The sequence below is a fragment of the Oncorhynchus nerka genome, linkage group LG13 (assembly GCF_034236695.1).
Source record: "Oncorhynchus nerka isolate Pitt River linkage group LG13, Oner_Uvic_2.0, whole genome shotgun sequence".
Classification (NCBI taxonomy): domain Eukaryota; kingdom Metazoa; phylum Chordata; class Actinopteri; order Salmoniformes; family Salmonidae; genus Oncorhynchus; species Oncorhynchus nerka.
In genome coordinates, this window is record NC_088408.1 from 50,437,032 (window position 1) to 50,454,147 (window position 17,116).

The 17,116-nt window shown below is 42.0% G+C and overlaps 1 long non-coding RNA gene across 1 annotated transcript in view; it reads right to left on the reverse strand.

Moving 5' to 3' along the window:
* The window catches only part of LOC115140523 (uncharacterized), a 29,238-nt gene extending 14,155 nt beyond the window's left edge, over positions 1-15,083 (reverse strand). The window contains exon 1 of the long non-coding RNA XR_003865246.2: positions 14,748-15,083. This is a non-coding gene — a long non-coding RNA (uncharacterized LOC115140523). The remainder of the gene's footprint in view (positions 1-14,747) is intronic.
* Between the last annotated feature and the right edge of the window lie 2,033 nt (positions 15,084-17,116).

The following is a 17,116-nucleotide window of genomic DNA, read 5'->3' on the forward strand; positions in this document are numbered from 1 at the left end:
GTTCTGTTATATTCACAGACATCATTCAAACAGTTTAAAAAACTTCAGAGTGTTTTCTATCCAATACTAATAGTAATATGCATATATTAGCAACTGGGACTGAGGAGCAGGCCGTTGACTCTGGGCATGTCTGGGCACCTTTCATCCAAGCTACTCAATACTTCCCCCGCAGCCATAAGAAGTTCACTTTTTTTAGTAAATAATGTTTATAGCATTGTTTCCTATGACTGAAAAGAGCTTCTGGACATCAACTATCACTGACCTCAATTTGGATGATGAATTAAACTTAGACATTACTCCGCTGTTGGAGCTAGAAACGTAATTATTACGCTACACCTGCAATAACATCTGCTAAACACGTGTATGAGACCTCCACGATGAGAGAAACCTGCATCCCAAATGGTACACTATACCCAATATGGTAAACTACTTGACTTTTGATTAGAGCCAAAAGTAGGGCACTACATAGAAAAAGGGTGCCATTTGGGAACTAGACAGGAGCATGACCAGTGGTCCATCTCCACCGTACCACACCACCACCGTGTCATTTCCTTTTTCTCCTCTGACTTTGCTGCTGTCTCATAGAGGACCCAGCCAGTTGAGCGATGTGTGGTTGTGACTCCTCTGCCCGGTTTTATTCAAACATGGTGGCAAGATGAACGATCAAGCTGACTAACTCTGATAGATCGGTCATGGAGGGTGAGAGGCGTGGGATGACTTAGGGCCGTTGAGGAAGCTGTAATTCAATAGGCCACTTTCCAGGGCCCTACAGAGGTGTCAGCCTGCTAGACACATGGAGGGAGATTGCGGAGGAGGGAGGGAAGATGTGCCCGGTATTTGATTTGCTCAACATGGGGAAGGGACATGTTCAAACCCATCTCTTTCTTCCATATGTCCTGCCTGTGGCTAATCTGTGTCATACAGACTGGACAAGAGGAGCAATTTCACCACTGGTACTCCCTATTAATTCCACCATACAGTACAATAACCTATGAATACCTTTCATACATTTTCTCCATTTTCTTTCTCTCTGCAGTTTTGATAAGCTTTTCACTGCTAGTCCACACCTGTTGTTTACGAAGCATGTGACAAATAACATTTGATTTGATGTGTTATATTTCATAGAGCTAAAGTTATAATAATCCTACAGTTCAAGGGACTACAGTGCATGCTCTGTTTAAGTGTTTAAAAATGTATAAAGTCTTTAGGATCTGGGGGTGTTTCTTAACATAAGGATGCCTCAAACATTACAAGGAATCTATTATTGACTGTTTCCTCCCACTGTATTATTTTCAATATGGTGTATAAAAAGGGTTGTGAAATAAGCTTTCTTCTAATTGTCTCGTTACACAAGCTGTGTGAAGAGGATGTAAGATTGGAGTAATCCACACACAGGTCTTTTCTCAATTAGATTTGCTCAACTCCTGCGTTCTCTCTTCTCCGTTCTTGCTTGCGTCCTTTTGAAAAAGGTCAAATGTAATCGAGGAGAGGTGGCAAGAAGTGAATGTGGACGAAAATGTGCTTTTTCTCCACTCCTCAGGCAAATGACGTTTACATTTTATAGCTAAATGGATAAGTAGCATATAGTTTTTAAAATGTGTGCATACTTTTCTCCTCTGACAATACAACATCTGATTCAAAGGGGATGTAGCAGATATCAAAACTCTTCCGTGGTAGGACACACTTGTGCTTTCTCACCAAAAGGAGGTTATCGAGGAGGGGAGGACCATTTTCCGTTTGCTTACTAATGAATTTACTTTACATACTTCTCGATCACTTATCGGTTTCCGGTCAGAGGATGGACTTTTGCCCAAATGAGACACCCACACATACAGTACATCACAGAGCAGGTGAAAATGCTGTGTGACATGTGTCACTTAGTTGTGATTTGTTCCAGGTGTTATCTGTTAGTTGGGGGTGGGGTTTTCCTTTTACTGTAAATGCCCAGTTTCCCTGTCTCCATCACATCTCTTTTTACCCGTGTACAAGATGGCTTGTGCTTGGAGGACGAGAGCTGGGACAGTGTGGCTTATTTCAAATTCAGAAGATCCAAATCGTGTACGTGTGCGTGCGGGAAGAATGCTCATCTCCCTTCAGATCCGTTCTTCTTCTCCCAGAACACGCCTTTCATTAACTTCAAGCACTTTTGTAAATCGTTATTGAAAGCTAACGTTGAATCTAACTATTGTGTGTTGTACGAGTGACAGAGCCGAAGATAATGTTTGACATGTGCAAAGCGCTCCTATTATTGGTTACAACCTATGTGTTGTGATTATTTGCTTTGTTTGCTGCTCTATAACCCATTAGTTCATATGCCACCCTGATATATAAAGGCAGAGTCAACAAGAAGAACCACAAGTTTGTTTCATCACAAAACCAGAGAGCAACGTCTGTCCGGTGAAGTCCCCAAAACATATTGCATGTAACAAACAGTCTCATGATCTACAGCATGCTCAAGCAAGTTAATGTTTGCGTAAGTTTTGGATTACTAAACAACTATTGATTTAGAACCACAGAGAGTTACCGCAAGCCACAAAATATACAGGAGCTGCTTCCGCTACAACATTCCAGCACCACATCACCTATGCTTAGTCTAATACAGCGAAAACTTAAAGATACCAACAACTATCCAATCAACGTAAGCTAAATATCATGTGGCTGTCCATAGGAATGATTTCTCTCTGTGTACAAATGCAAGAAGAAAAAAACATGTTTACTCTCCCTACTTGTAGAGGAACACCTATACCATCCTTCTCTCTTTCATGTTGCCAAAACAGTCTATGACTCTGTCATACAGTATCCTACATGCTTTTTGTCCTAATGTCACGTGTGCTCCCTCTCCGGCCTCTAGGTCACCAGGCTGCTTGTTATGGCACACACCTGGCATCATCATTACACGCACCTGAGAATCCTCAGACTCACCTGGACTCCAACACCTACCTGATTACCTTCCCTATATCTGTCACTCCCCTTGGTTCTGTCCTCAGGTGTTACTGACTCTGTTTTCATGTCGGTGCATTGTTTGTGTTACGTGTTTCATTTATTGCTTCCTGACTCTCAGCGCACTTGTTACACCTAGACTAGGTTACCTGACTAAAGGACTTGCTAACTAGCCTAACTTAGTTTCATGGGCAACAATGAGCTACCTAGTTAATGTAAGCCTACTACATCTAGCTACATATTGAACTTCCATCCTCTCAGGCCAGGGGCAGAATGTATGAATTTATGGTTGGATCAGAACCACTGTTATAGTCATTGGCCGGTATACCAAGCACAAATCCCTATCTCCATCCATTACTAATTTAGCAAAGGACTGATTTTCGTTCCATATGAATCCAATCATTTTCTGACTGCACCCCTTTAGTTTTGAACAAAACTTTCCAAACATGTTTGCCCATGGTAGAAGTGGTAAGAAAGTGACTTTTTGAAGCTGAATGCCAAAACATTCAGGAGACAGAGGTGCTCAAAGTTGACCCGTTTTGCATCCCCACCCTAACATGAGACATCCATGTCTTTATCACTGAAAAATATAAACAAGGTGGTGTAGTGGCTACAACCTTCTCCCTGTCACAGAAAACCTGCGTAGTTCCTCACTGAGAAGAGATGAATTGCGCTCATGAGCCGCTCGCCAGACACTCCTCCGATGTGGAAATCTGAACTTAAAACGACAAGAACTTTCCTTTTATGACTCTGTCTCTGTAATTGGCAGGAAGTTCAAAAAGTAAAGTAAGCCCTCTGTGTTGTGCTAAGCAACGCTCCTTAATTCTTCACCGAGGAGGCATATGTTGCATCAAAAGACAGAAGGGAGTGATGACACTTCTGACACATACAGGAAGTGAGGTCTTCCATTTCCTAATAATTGCTCCCACAGTTGATTTCTTCAAACCGAGCTGCTTACCTATTGCAGATTCAGTCTTCCCAGCCTGGTGCAGGTCTACAATTTTGTTTCTGGTGTCCTTTGACAGCTCTTTGGTCTTGGCCATAGTGGAGTTTGGAGTGTGACTGTTTGAGGTTGTGGACAGGTGTCTTTTATACTGATAACAAGTTCAAACAGGTGCCATTAATACAGGTAATGAGTGGAGGACAGAGGAGCCTCTTAAAGAAGAAGTTACAGGTCTGTGAGAGCCAGAAATCTTGCTTGTTTGTAGGTGACCAAATACGTATTTTCCACCATAATTTGCAAATAAATTCATTAAAAATCCTACAATGTGATTTTCTGGATTTTTTTCCCTCATTTTGTCTGTCATAGTTTAAGTGTACCTATGATGAAAATTACAGGCCTCTCTCATCTTTTTAAGTGGAAGAACTTGCACAATTGGTGGCTGACTAAATACTTTTTTGCCCCACTGTATATGTTTATCAAGTAGTCTTGCTTGTCTCAGAGCAGCGTGAAACGTTGCTGAAATAGTTGACCACACGCAGGTAGGATATTGCTTGTTGGGGGTGAATTTTCACACAGTAGCCAGACTATTAAACTAATCTTTGGATAACAGATCGGCTCTCGGAACTCATTAACACACGTTATTGTGTGTGTTTCGATATTTTCTCTCTCACACACTTCCTATCTTGACCTCTGAATGCTCGGCTATTGAAAAGCCAACTGACATTAACTCCTACACTCTAAAAAGAAAAGGTGCCTGGAGTATCCTTTTGGGGTTCTTCAACCTTCAACTGTAGGTTTGCCGCTTGCTTGCCAGGAGTAGCTACTTCGCTCCTGTCGTCCTCCACATGCAAGCAGTTGCTACATTTAAAGCCAACGCGGTCCACATTGTCCCAGAACAAAGCAAAGTAAACACAGCTCCTGCAACATTGGAAACGTTCAATAGAGGCCTCCATTTGAGACCGCCGAGCCAGCTAGGCTAGCTGGGCTTTCGCTTCTCTTCCCCTATATGGAATCTGGCAGGATCCTGGGACAGATAGCAGCGCTCACAGCAATTTAGCCCAACAGAGCCGCAGGTTTTAAAATAAAATATAAGTATATAAAACACTGTCAGCTTTTAAACCGAGGTCTTAAGTTCAGGTTTCAGTGTTCGACAGGTTTCAGTTTCGGCATTTGACAGCGTTCAACACAACAAACATATGTCACGCTCTGATTGAATAAAATGTGTCGTTGTTAAGCTAGCTAGCTACATTTCTAAACAAAATACTATGCAAATAACCATTTCAATAGAATATTCATGATGTCACTTCGACAACTGTCCACAGTCGTAGCTGGTAAATTCGCTCTGGCTATCTACTATGATTTCAGAGCACTCTAGTCGGAGTCTGCCAGAGCGCAGAATAACGGACAAATTACGAACGCTCAAACACCGTTGAATATGGTTGATGTCAGTAAGCGATATCAGTAAGTGTTGGCAAAAAATAGTAATTCAATTGTTGCCAGCAGCACAGTTGCAGTCACCAATGCTATGGATAACATAAAAACAGCCTAACCAGCTCTGCTAAGTCAAGTAAAATGGTTAGGATGAGCTGTTCTCTTATTTGTGTCTGGAAGTACACTACCGGTCAAAAGTTTTAGAACACCTACTCATTCAAGGGTTTTTCTTTATTTTTACTATTTCCTACATTGTAGAATAAAAGTGAATACATCAAAACTATAAAACAACACATATGGAATCATGTAGTAACCCAATTTTTTTTTAACAAATCATTGTCAAAAAGCCACCCTTTGCATTGATGACAGCTTTGCACATTCTTGGCAATCTCTCAACCAGCTTCACCTGGAATGCTTTTCCAACACTCTTGAAGGAGTTCACACATATGTTGCCTGCTTTCCCTTCACTCTGCGGTTCTGACTCATCCCAAAGCATCTCAATTTGGTTGCGGTCGGGGGATTGTGGAGGCCAGGTCATTTGATGCAGAACTACATCACCCCCCTTCTTGGTAAAATAGCCCTTACACAGGCTGGAGGTGTGTTGGGTCATTGTCCTGTTGAAAAACAATTGATAGCCCCACTAATCGCAAACCAGATGGGATGGCGTATCGCTGCAGAATGCTGTGGTAGCCATGCTGGTTAAGTGTGCTTTGAAATAAATCTCATACAGGGTCACCAGCAAAGCACCCTGACACTATAACACCTCCTCCATGCGTTACGGTGGGATATACACAAGCAGAGATCATCCGGTCACCCACACTGCGTCTTACTAAGACACGAAGGATGGAACCAAAAATCTCCAATTTGGACTCCAATGGTCTAATGTCCATTGCTCTTCTTCTTATTGGTGTCCTTTAGTAGTGGTTTCTTTGCAGCAATTCGACCATGAAGGCCTGATTCACACAGTCCCCTCTGTGAAGCATTTATTTGGGCTGCAATTTCTGAGGCTGGTAACTCTAATTAACTTATTCTCTGCAGCAGAGGTAACTCTGAGTTTTCCATTCCTGTGGCGGTCCTCATGAGAGCCAGTTTCATCATAGTGCATGATGGTTTTTGCAACTGCACTTGAAAAAACTTTCAAAGTTCTCTAAATTTTCCGTATTGACTGACCTTCATGTCTTAAAATATTGATGGATTGTCGTTTCTCTTTGCTTATTTGAGCAGTTCTTGCCATAATATGGACTTGGTCTTTTACCAAATAGGGCTAAGTTCTGTATTACCCCCCCCCCCCTCCCCCCACATACACCTTGTCACAACACAACTGACTGACTCAAACACATTAAAAAGGAAAGAAATTCCACCAGTTCAATTAAGAAGTAATTAATTGAAATGCATTCCAGGTGACTACCTCATGAAGCTGTTTGAGATAATGCCAAGAGTATGAAAAGCTGTCACCAAGGCAAAGGGTGGCGACTTTGAACACGTTCCAATATAAAAAATATTTAGATTTGTTTAACACTTTTTTGGTTAATACATGATTCCAAATGTATTAATTCATAGTTTTGATGTCTCCAATATTATTCTACAATGTAGAAAATAGTAAAAATAAAGAAAAACCCTTGAATGAGTAGGTGTTCTGAACTTTTTACCTGTAGTGTAGCTAGCAAGCTAGTCAATGTTAGCCAGTTAGCTTGGGTGCTTGACTGCTGTTGTTAGGTCAGAACGCTCAGATCAACACTACTCCTCTGCAAGAGCGTCCAGTGTGCGCTCTGAATGCTCCGAGAGCAAAACGCTCAATACTGTGTACAAACGCCCACAGTGCACAGTGCACACAGTGCACTATGAGCACATTCTGGCACTCCAGATTAAATTTACGATCACACCTGTAGTATAAACCAGCCTTTAGTCTTGAATATCTTTGGTTGTTTAGTACATGGCCTCACATGTGAATCCTTAAAGAGATGCGTGGGGCAAAGGCTTTAGAGGGTGTCAACAATGCTGAATGGGTGTAGGCAAAGAAGAGCTCTCCGGTAGGTACCTACACAGTAGGTGTACCAGGGCATTTGCTCAAAACTGAGGATACAAGTTTATTAACTTTCAAAGCAGAATAACTTTCCCATTGTTCTTCAACTGTAGTATATGATATACAATTTTCTAGCTATGAGTCCCTACTTTTATCTAATATAAAAAATGCAATTTCAGGCCTCCCGAGTGGCACAGCGGTGTAAGGCAATGCATTGCAGTGCTTGAGACGTCACTACAGACCCGGGTTCAGTCCCAGGCTGTGTTGGAGCCGACTGTGACCGGGAATCTCATGAGGCGATGCACAATTGGCCCTGCGTCGCCGGGGTTAGGGGATGGTGTGGCCGGCCGGGATGTCCTTGTCCCATCACTCTATAGCGACTCCAGGCGCATGAACGCTGACTTCGGTTGCCAATTGTACAGTGTTTTTTCCAACACATTGGTGCGGTGTGGCTTGGTAGGGTTGTGGTTTGGAGGACGCATGGCTCCCAACCTTCGCCTCTCCTGAATCCATACGCGATTTACAGCGATGGGACAAGACGGTAACTACCAATTGAATATCACGAAATTGGGGAGAAAAATGGGTAAAAAGTAATAATAATACTTTTTTTAAATTGAATTTTGCTACATAAGACCGAATCGAGCCGGTCGGTCACATATATTGAATGCATTAACAGAAATTACTGTAACCATACAATGAATACCCATGAAATGGCAAAACAGAACGCATTCTGGAGAGAGATCTGTCTTGTGCATCTGAGCCACAATCCCCATATTCTTGGACCGTGTCCTCCCTGCAGCCTCCTCCGTGGATTAGACGCAAATCAGACAGGTGTCTCGTGTACCATAAAAATATTTATATATTTGCAACTGCAGGACCAAAAACAATCGAACGTTTTCAATACAGATCCCTTTTGTCATACAGTATTCCATATACTGTAAGGCACCCAGACTTTATGAAAGTTGCACACAGTATACCCTTAATCTTGTAATAATTGCCATTTCTGTCATCCATTGTGACATTGTGGGAGGATAACCAACCTTCCAATTAATGGCAATGCATTTCTTAGCTGCTATAAAGGCTAGCTTACACAGTTTCTTCTGATAACATTCTCCAGTATCAACATTTCCAAGCAAACAAAAACAGGGAGAATCTGTACACATGCAGAGATTAAATAACATACTCGATGCCTGATTTCTGCCAGCTTTCACAAGCTCATAACATTCAAATATGTCCCCTTTTGTGTTTCACACCTTCAACAGAGGAATTACATTTCTGAGTGCATTTTTGGATTTTTTATTTCACCTTTATTCAACCAGGTAGGCTAGTTGAGAACAAGTTCTCATTTACAACTGCGACCTGGCCAAGATAAAGCATAGCAGTGTGAACAGACAACAACACAGAGTTACACATGGAGTAAACAATAAACAAGTCAATAACACAGTAGAAAAAAGTCTAAATACATTGTGTGCAAAAGGCATGAGGAGGTAGGCGAATAATTACAATTTAGCAGATTAACACTGGAGTGATAAATGATCAGATGGTCATGCGCAGGTAGAGATACTGGTGTGCAAAAGAGCAGAAAAGTAAATAAATAAAAACAGTATGGGGATGAGGTAGGTAAATTGGGTGGGCTATTTACAGATGGACTATGTACAGCTGCAGCGATTGGTTAGCTGCTCAGATAGAAGATGTTTAAAGTTGGTGAGGGGGATAAAAGTCAGCGATTTTTGCAATTCGTTCCAGCCACAGGCAGCAGAGAACTGGAAGGAAAGGCGGCCAAATGAGGTGTTGGCTTTAGGGATGATCAATGAGATACACCTGCTGGAGCGGGTACTACAGGTGGGTGTTGCCATCGTGACCAGTGAACTGAGAAAAGGCAGAGCTTTACCTAGCATGGACTTGTAGATAACCTGGAGCCAGTGGGTCTGGCACCGAATATGTAGCGAGGGCCAGCCGACTTGAGCATACAGGTCGCAGTGGTGGGTGGTATAAGGTGTTTTAGTAACAAAAGGGATGGCACTGTGATAAACTGCATCCAGTTTGCTGAGTAGAGTATTGGAAGCTATTTTGTAGATGACATCGCCGAAGTCGAGGATCGGTAGGATAGTCAGTTTTACTAGGGTAAGTTTGGCGGCGTGAGTGAATGAGGCTTTGTTGCGAAATAGAAAGACGACTCTAGATTTGATTTTAGATTGGAGATGTTTGGTATGAGTCTGGAAGGAGAGTTTACAGTCTAGCCAGACACCTAGGTACTTATAGATGTCCACGTATTCTAGGTCGGAACCATCCAGGGTGGTGATGCTAGTCGGGCATGCGGGTGCAGGCAGCGAACGGTTGAAAAGCATGCATTTGGTTACTAGCGTTTAAGAGCAGTTGGAGCGTGATTGCACAGCGGAGCGTGGCTGAGGTGCACCCGTGACCGGCTCGGAAACCAGATTGCACAGCGGAGAAGGTACGGTGGGATTCCAGATGGTCAGTGATCTGTTTGTTGACTTGGCTTTTGAAGACCTTAGATAGGCAGGGCAGGATGGATATAGGTCTGTAACAGTTTGGGTCCAGGGCGTCTCCCCCTTTGAAGAGGGGGTTGACCGCGGCAGCTTTCCAATCCTTGGGGATCTCAGACGATACGAAAGAGAGTTTGAACAGGCTGGTAATAGGGGTTGCGACAATGGCAGCGGATAGTTTCAGAAATTGAGGTTCTAGATTGTCAAGCCCAGCTGATTTGTATGGGCTCATGTTTTGCAGCTCTTTCAGAACATCTGTTATCTGGATTTGGGTAAAGGAGAAGCTGGGGAGGCTTGGGCAAGTAGCTGCGGGGGGGTTGGAGTAGCCAGGAGGAAGGCAGCTGGGAGGAGGTGCTCTTGTTCTCCATGGACTTTACAGTGTCCCAGAACGTTTTGGAGTTAGAGCTACAGGATGCAAATTTCTGCTTGAAAAAGCTGGCTTTTGCTGTCCTGATTGACTGCGTGTATTGGTTCCTGACTTCCCTGAACAGTTGCGTATCGTGGGACTATTGGATGCTATTGCAGTCCGCCACAGGATGTTTTTGTGCTGGTCGAGGGCAGTCAGGTCTGGAGTGAACCAAGGGCTATATCTGTTCTTAGTTCTGCATTTTTCCACGGAGCATGCTTATCTAAGATGGTGAGGAAGTTACTTTTAAAGAATGAGAAGGCATCCTCAACTGACGGGATGAGGTCAATATCCTTCCAGGATACCCGGGCCAGGTTGATTAGAAAGGCCTGCTCGCAAAAGTGTTTTAAGGAGCGTTTGACAGTGATGAGGGGTGGTCGTTTGACCGCGGACCCGTGGTGGATACAGGCAATGAGGCAGTGATGTTGACATGCATGAAACCAAGGCTTTTTCGATCACAGAAGGCAACAAATGAGGGTGCCTGGGGACATGCAGGGCCTGGGTTTACCTCCACATCACCCGCGGAACAGAGGAGGAGTAGGATGAGGGTGCGGCTAAAGGCTATCAAAACTGGTCGCCTAGAGTGTTGGGGACAAAGAATAAAAGGAGCAGATTTCTGGGCGTGGTAGAATATATTCAGGGCATAATGCGCAGACAGGGGTATGGTGGGGTGCGGGTACAGCGGAGGTAAGTCCAAGCACTGGGTGATGATAAGAGAGGTTGTATCTCTGGACATGCTGGTTGTAATCGGTGAGGTCACCACATGTGTGGGAGGTGGGACAAAGGAGGTATGAAGAGTGGAACTAGGGGCTCCATTGTAAACTAAAACAATGATAACTAACCTGAACAACAGTATACAAGGCATATTGACATTTGAGAGAGACATACAGTGAGGCATAAAGTAATCGCAGGTGTTGATTGGGAGAGCTAGCTAAAACAACAGGTGAGACAACAACAGCTAATCAGCTAACACAACAACAGCAGGTAAAATGGCGATGACTAGGCAGAGAGGGTCGGATTAACTACACACAGAGCCTGAGTTCGCGGCTGGGGCCGACAGATAAAAAAATAAAATTAAACAGAATGGAGTACAATGATTAAAGGACAGTCCAGCACGCGGGCGACACTGCGTTTAAAGTTAGTAGCTCGGGGCTAGTAGAAGCGTCTGCTCCGACGGAGACCGGTTGAAGGCACAGGGGATGGAGTATTCGTCGACAGGCCAGTCGTGGTGGTGCGGCGGGGCGCCGTGTCGACAGAGAATCCAAGCCAGATGTCGAAAGAGGTATTGTATAATTTAGTTTGCTAGCCGGGAGATGCGCCTGACTCACGGCTAACTGGAGCTATCTTCGTGGCAGTGGCGTTAGCCACTATAGCCAATCGGTAGCAGTGGTGATCAAGCAAGCTGTGAGCTAGCTAGCTGCAAGCTAGGTGGGAAGATCAGAAGTAGTGGTCCAGGGATTACGGCAGGAATCCAGCGTTGTTGTGGAGAGACAGTCCGATACTGGTAGACTGGTGAGTATTATCCAGGCTAAAAACAGGGCTGGTATCCGTGCAGAAGGTAAAAGCAGCTAGCAGTGGCTAACAATGACTAAATAGCTTATAGCTAATTAGCTGGTTAGCTTCTGGAGGTTCTTGAATGTGTTCTAAAATGTTAAATAATTGCGATTCCGTATCACATTGGGTGAGGCAGGTTACCGGAAGGTATAATATAATTAAAAATCGAAAAGAGATTGAAAATAAAATTGATATATACAAAAGTACACGAGAGGACGAACAAAACACGTCTTCACTGCTACGCCATCTTGGATTAGATATTGGATGATATTATGTTTCACTGGCATATAGTATCTTCTATGGCTGGTGTGATTAGAACACTTATTTAGAACGTCCAGTTTTGATTGACGCAACAGTCAGCATTTGAGCTAGCCACACTGTTTTTCATAGAAACATTTTGCACAAACACAGCCCTTGCAAAGTTATGTCCTGAATGTGACATTTATTTTTGGATACAATGTTCAGACATTCACCAAAGTAGGGAGAGCATAACATAATCAGCCAAACTGGAAAATGTAGGCTACGTTCGTACTAGAGGAAAGATTGACATATCACAAGCGTCATATTTAGATAACTCTCGGCTGACAGAAACCACAATATGAATTAGCTAATAGCAATTACTATTTATAATTCATCACATCATGGGTGAGCTCACCATTGATATAAATAATTGAGTTAAACACTTTCTAGAAATGTAAAGTAATCCGACGATGGGTAGTTTGTGCACACCGCCATGTTTTTTTTCTCTTCATGTCAACCAAAGATGTAATGAGTTTGATCTGTTTGCAGAATGCATGTTAAAGGGGGTGTGTCATCTACCATCATTCACTTCCAGAAGTTTACTTGAAAGATTAGTGAACCCTCCCTCACCTAATTTTGTTATAACATCTTTGGTCTGACAGACGTTTACGTGAAACCCAGAATGCATTGTATGTCAACAAACATGGTTCCACACATAGCTGGAATTAGCTTAGCTCATCATAATCAGCACAACAACCAAAAAAGTATTTTACAAACATATGTGTCCATTACAATCTGTTCAAGAATCGGAATGCATGATTTGTCACCGGAACTTGAAAGCATGTAAATAAAACAATAAATAAATAATTAATTTACCACACAAAACATTTTCTGATAGTGATTTATTGATACAAGTGGCGTGTGCTGGCAGTCAATAACATAACTGACACCAACTCTGAGCCATTCAGTGTTGTTATTTACAGTATTTAGTCAGCCACCAATTGTGCAAGTTCTCCCACTTAAAAAGATAAGACAGACCTGTAATTTTCATCATAGGTACACTTCAACTAAGACAGAGAAAATAAGGAAATAAAATCCAGAAAATCACATTGTAGGATTTTTAATGAACAACCAAAGGGAAGGTGGACCAGCTGACACGAGAAAGAAAGATCAAACCTGACTGTTTGCTTGGCTATAACTTCAAAATGGGGGCAGTGGATAAGGAGCACATGATAAACATCTTTGTGGAATGCGCTTGAAAAACTACCAAGTGGTATAAGAAGATATTTTTCCATCTGATCGACACTGCTGCCCTCAATAGCCACATAGTTCACTGCCAAATAACATGTGAGACTACTGAACAAGTTTTTTTCTGATTGGACGTACAGTTCACATACATATCCAATTAAAGTGACAACGTCTCACCCACCTACCCACTCCCTCATCCTCCCCACTCCCTCTCCCCCATAGGTAAAGTCATTATCTACCAAAAGTACAGAGAAAACCTAATGAGAGAGCTGCTGGAAGAGCACCACACCCCCTCAGTGCCCATCCACTGGGGGCTGTCCTACTGCAGACAATTCCCTATGCCTCACTGCAGATAAGTCCCTCAAACTGCTGCTCAAGGCAGTCTCACACGGAGGCACTGCAAAGTCTGCCTGTCTGACACCAGGAGAAGGAAGCATAGGAGATTGACAAAGTACATGTGACACACCTCTATGTGTTTTGCCATGCTTTGGGGAGTACCGTATGCTCAAGCACTATTGAGCACATCTGCAGCAATTACTGACTGACTGACTTTGACAGGTGACTTGACAGGTGACCTGTCATGATACTATGCCTTTCAAGATGAGGGTTGGAAATGCACTTGTCGTTCAATCACTGCATGAAAATTAAATGTGGGTTACGCATGTTCACAAGCTGCCAGTCTTTTCTTGACGTTTTATTTTCTCTAGTGTTGTTGTTGTTCAACCACCACCAATACTTCAATAAAATAGATGGCTATTGTATAGGCCTATGTGTTTTCTTGCTGTGTTTTCATCCAGTATAACTGTTAAGGCATGTACGTTCAAACAGTATGTTGCTAGCATACAAAAGCTCGCCTCAAGATTCAGCTCCGAAAGATGTCCAGCTCCAGTTGTGATATTGGCAAATAATGTTCAATACTGAATGTGTGTGTGGTTTCTGAAAGTACAGCGTAAAGAGGAAGTATTCGTAATTGGAATACAATATCAGGATAAAGCAATAAAACAAAATTGCAAAGAAGTAACATAATAACACTGCTATAAAAATATGAATTTGCATTGACAAAAATCACAAATATGAGTTATGTAACAGTAAGAAAAAGTAACTGTTGAGCTCCACAAGGCTGCAGGGCAGGGCAGAATAGAGCTATGCTAAACAAGCCAAATGAAAGCAGACCATGGTCAAAAGGCCAGTGTAGCTTCAAAAGATAATACAAGCTAATACTTCTCTGACGCTATTAGCATTGTTTTACTGAGCTAATAGAAAAATGTAGCTAGGTACATAAGCACAATTGGGTTTAACGCCATAAAAGTTATGAAATGAGTTCCTTGCATGTCTGTGGTTATATATATATATATATATTTAAATATATATATATTATGCTCCAAACATACAGTGAGCTACAGTAGAAGTTAAATAACACGACATACAGACTATTATAACGTAATAAGTACTTACTTTGATGAAAACGCACACGTCCAAAGTTATTATCATGTAATTAGGAAAACAGCGAAGGCAATGCAGGCACCAGCTTGAAAAATGTGAAAAAGTTTGTGCAGGTCCTGTTCTGACTGGAGATGCGCAAATGTCTACATACTCGATCTGCGGAAACAATGGGGAAGCGCTTGGGGAAGTTTGTCCGGCTCAATAAAACCCCCAAAAAGTCCACAAAAGTGAAATGGGCTACTTTTATGTGAATTAATGAGGAGCCAGAACACACATCAATTCAAACTTGTTTGAAAATCATTTGAAATTGACATATTGAAACAGCCTATACATAAGGCAGCGTGTCTTGCTTTGAGGGAAGTGTGGGTTAACTGTCCTATTGTGTAACAATCACATTTTGGAGCAGTGAGTGCATTCTGACATCACGTGCATAACAAACTTACACTGGGGCAACTGTTAGAGATATTTGGAACTAAATGTGAAAAGGTTTCAAACTGTGGTAATGTATGTCTGAGATTATATGAACATGACTGGGCATTCAAACATATCTGTATCCATGCATCATCAATAGTGTCTCCCAGGTCCACACATTTTTGTTTGCATGTTAGATACAGTTTGGAAATCAACTTGACGTTTGACAGACTGCCATAAAATAGTTTCAATCTTTGAAGCTTCTGGCTTGTCCACTGTTTGCTGCACATACAGAATAAAGTGTTGTATCTGTAAAAGTTCACCTCAGCAAAAGTTAACCTCAGCGCCGTCACAGACTGGACTTCCCTGGTTTCCTGGCCCTGCTGAGACCCCTGTCACCATCTGATCCTGCTTAGATGAGTCATAATAAATAATTACCTTGGTGTACATTTACACATTATCTTATCCAAGAATAGAAAAAATGGTTCAATAATTGAAATGGCCATTATTTCCAGATCCCAGATACTAGCCTACCCATCAACTCAAAATGGAACATTGTATCCATTTACTGATTGTTATAATATACTTCAAAATTTACCTGAGCTCCATAGACTGGCCTTCCATGGCTGTCTGACCCTGCTGGACACCTGTCACCATCTGATCCTGGTAAGACATGACGAGCATAGTATTATGTACTGACTGACTGTGCACAATTACAGTGTAGCCTAGCATAAACAGTAGAGCTGTTTATACCATGTCAGTGTGAAAAGTAGGGAATTAGCACAATGTCATATTGCTATACTGATTCTAATAAAAAACGTCAGAATATCGTTTGGCCGCTGGTTTTATTGTTTGATTAAGGACTAGTGTGATTGAGGCAAAAATTATAGCTAAAGATAGTGAGCTAGCTAAAGTTAGCCAAATTCACGTTAACGATACATCAACTGACGAAAACTATACAAATTTACTTCTGTTGAAACAGGAACGTTACAGCCTTGTTCTTTAATGGATTCAATATTTATTTATTTTCCTCGTCAATCAACCCCATAATGACAAAGTGAAAGCAAGTTTTGAACATTTTTTGCAAATATATTTAAAAAAAAACAGATACCTTATTTGCATAAGTATTCAGATCCTTAGCTATGAGACTCAAAATGGAGCTATATAAGTCTATACAAGTGACCAACTGGATCAAATCGGTCTTATGTAGCAATTTTTTTTACGTTGGATTAAAGTAGAGACTCAGAGCTACAACGTGGTATATCATACACTACAGTTGAGGAACAATGGGAAAGTTCCGCTTTGAAAGTTGATAAACTTGTGAACTCACTTTTGAGAAAATGGCTTTTGAATGTTTTGGTACTATTACTGGAGAGCCGTTCTTTGTCTACATCCCATTGTCAGCCTCCAGCTGATGATTTAACCATTACAGCCTCTAGCTGATGTTTTAACCATTACAGCCTCCAGCTGATGATTTAACCATTAAAGTTTCCCAGCTACCGATTTAACCATTACAGCCTCCAAGCTGACAATTTTAGCATTACAGCCTCCAGCTGATGTTTTAACCATTACAGCCTCCAGCTGATGATTTAACCATTACAGTCTCCAGCTGATGATTTAACCATTACAGCCTCCCAGCCAATGTTTTAACCAATACAGCCTCCAGCTGATGTTTTAACCATTAAAGTTTCCCAGCTGCCGATTTAACCATTACAGCCTCCAAGCTGACAATTTTAGCATTACAGCCTCCAGCTGATGTTTTAACCATTACAGCCTCTAGCTGATGTTTTAACCATTACAGCCTCCAGCTGATGATTTAAGCATTACAGCCTCCAGCTGATGATTTAACCATTACAGTCTCCAGCTGATGATTTAACCATTACAGCCTCCCAGCCAATTTTTTAACCAATACAGCCTCCAGCTGATGTTTTAACCATTACAGCCTACCAGCTGATGATTTATGCTTTAGC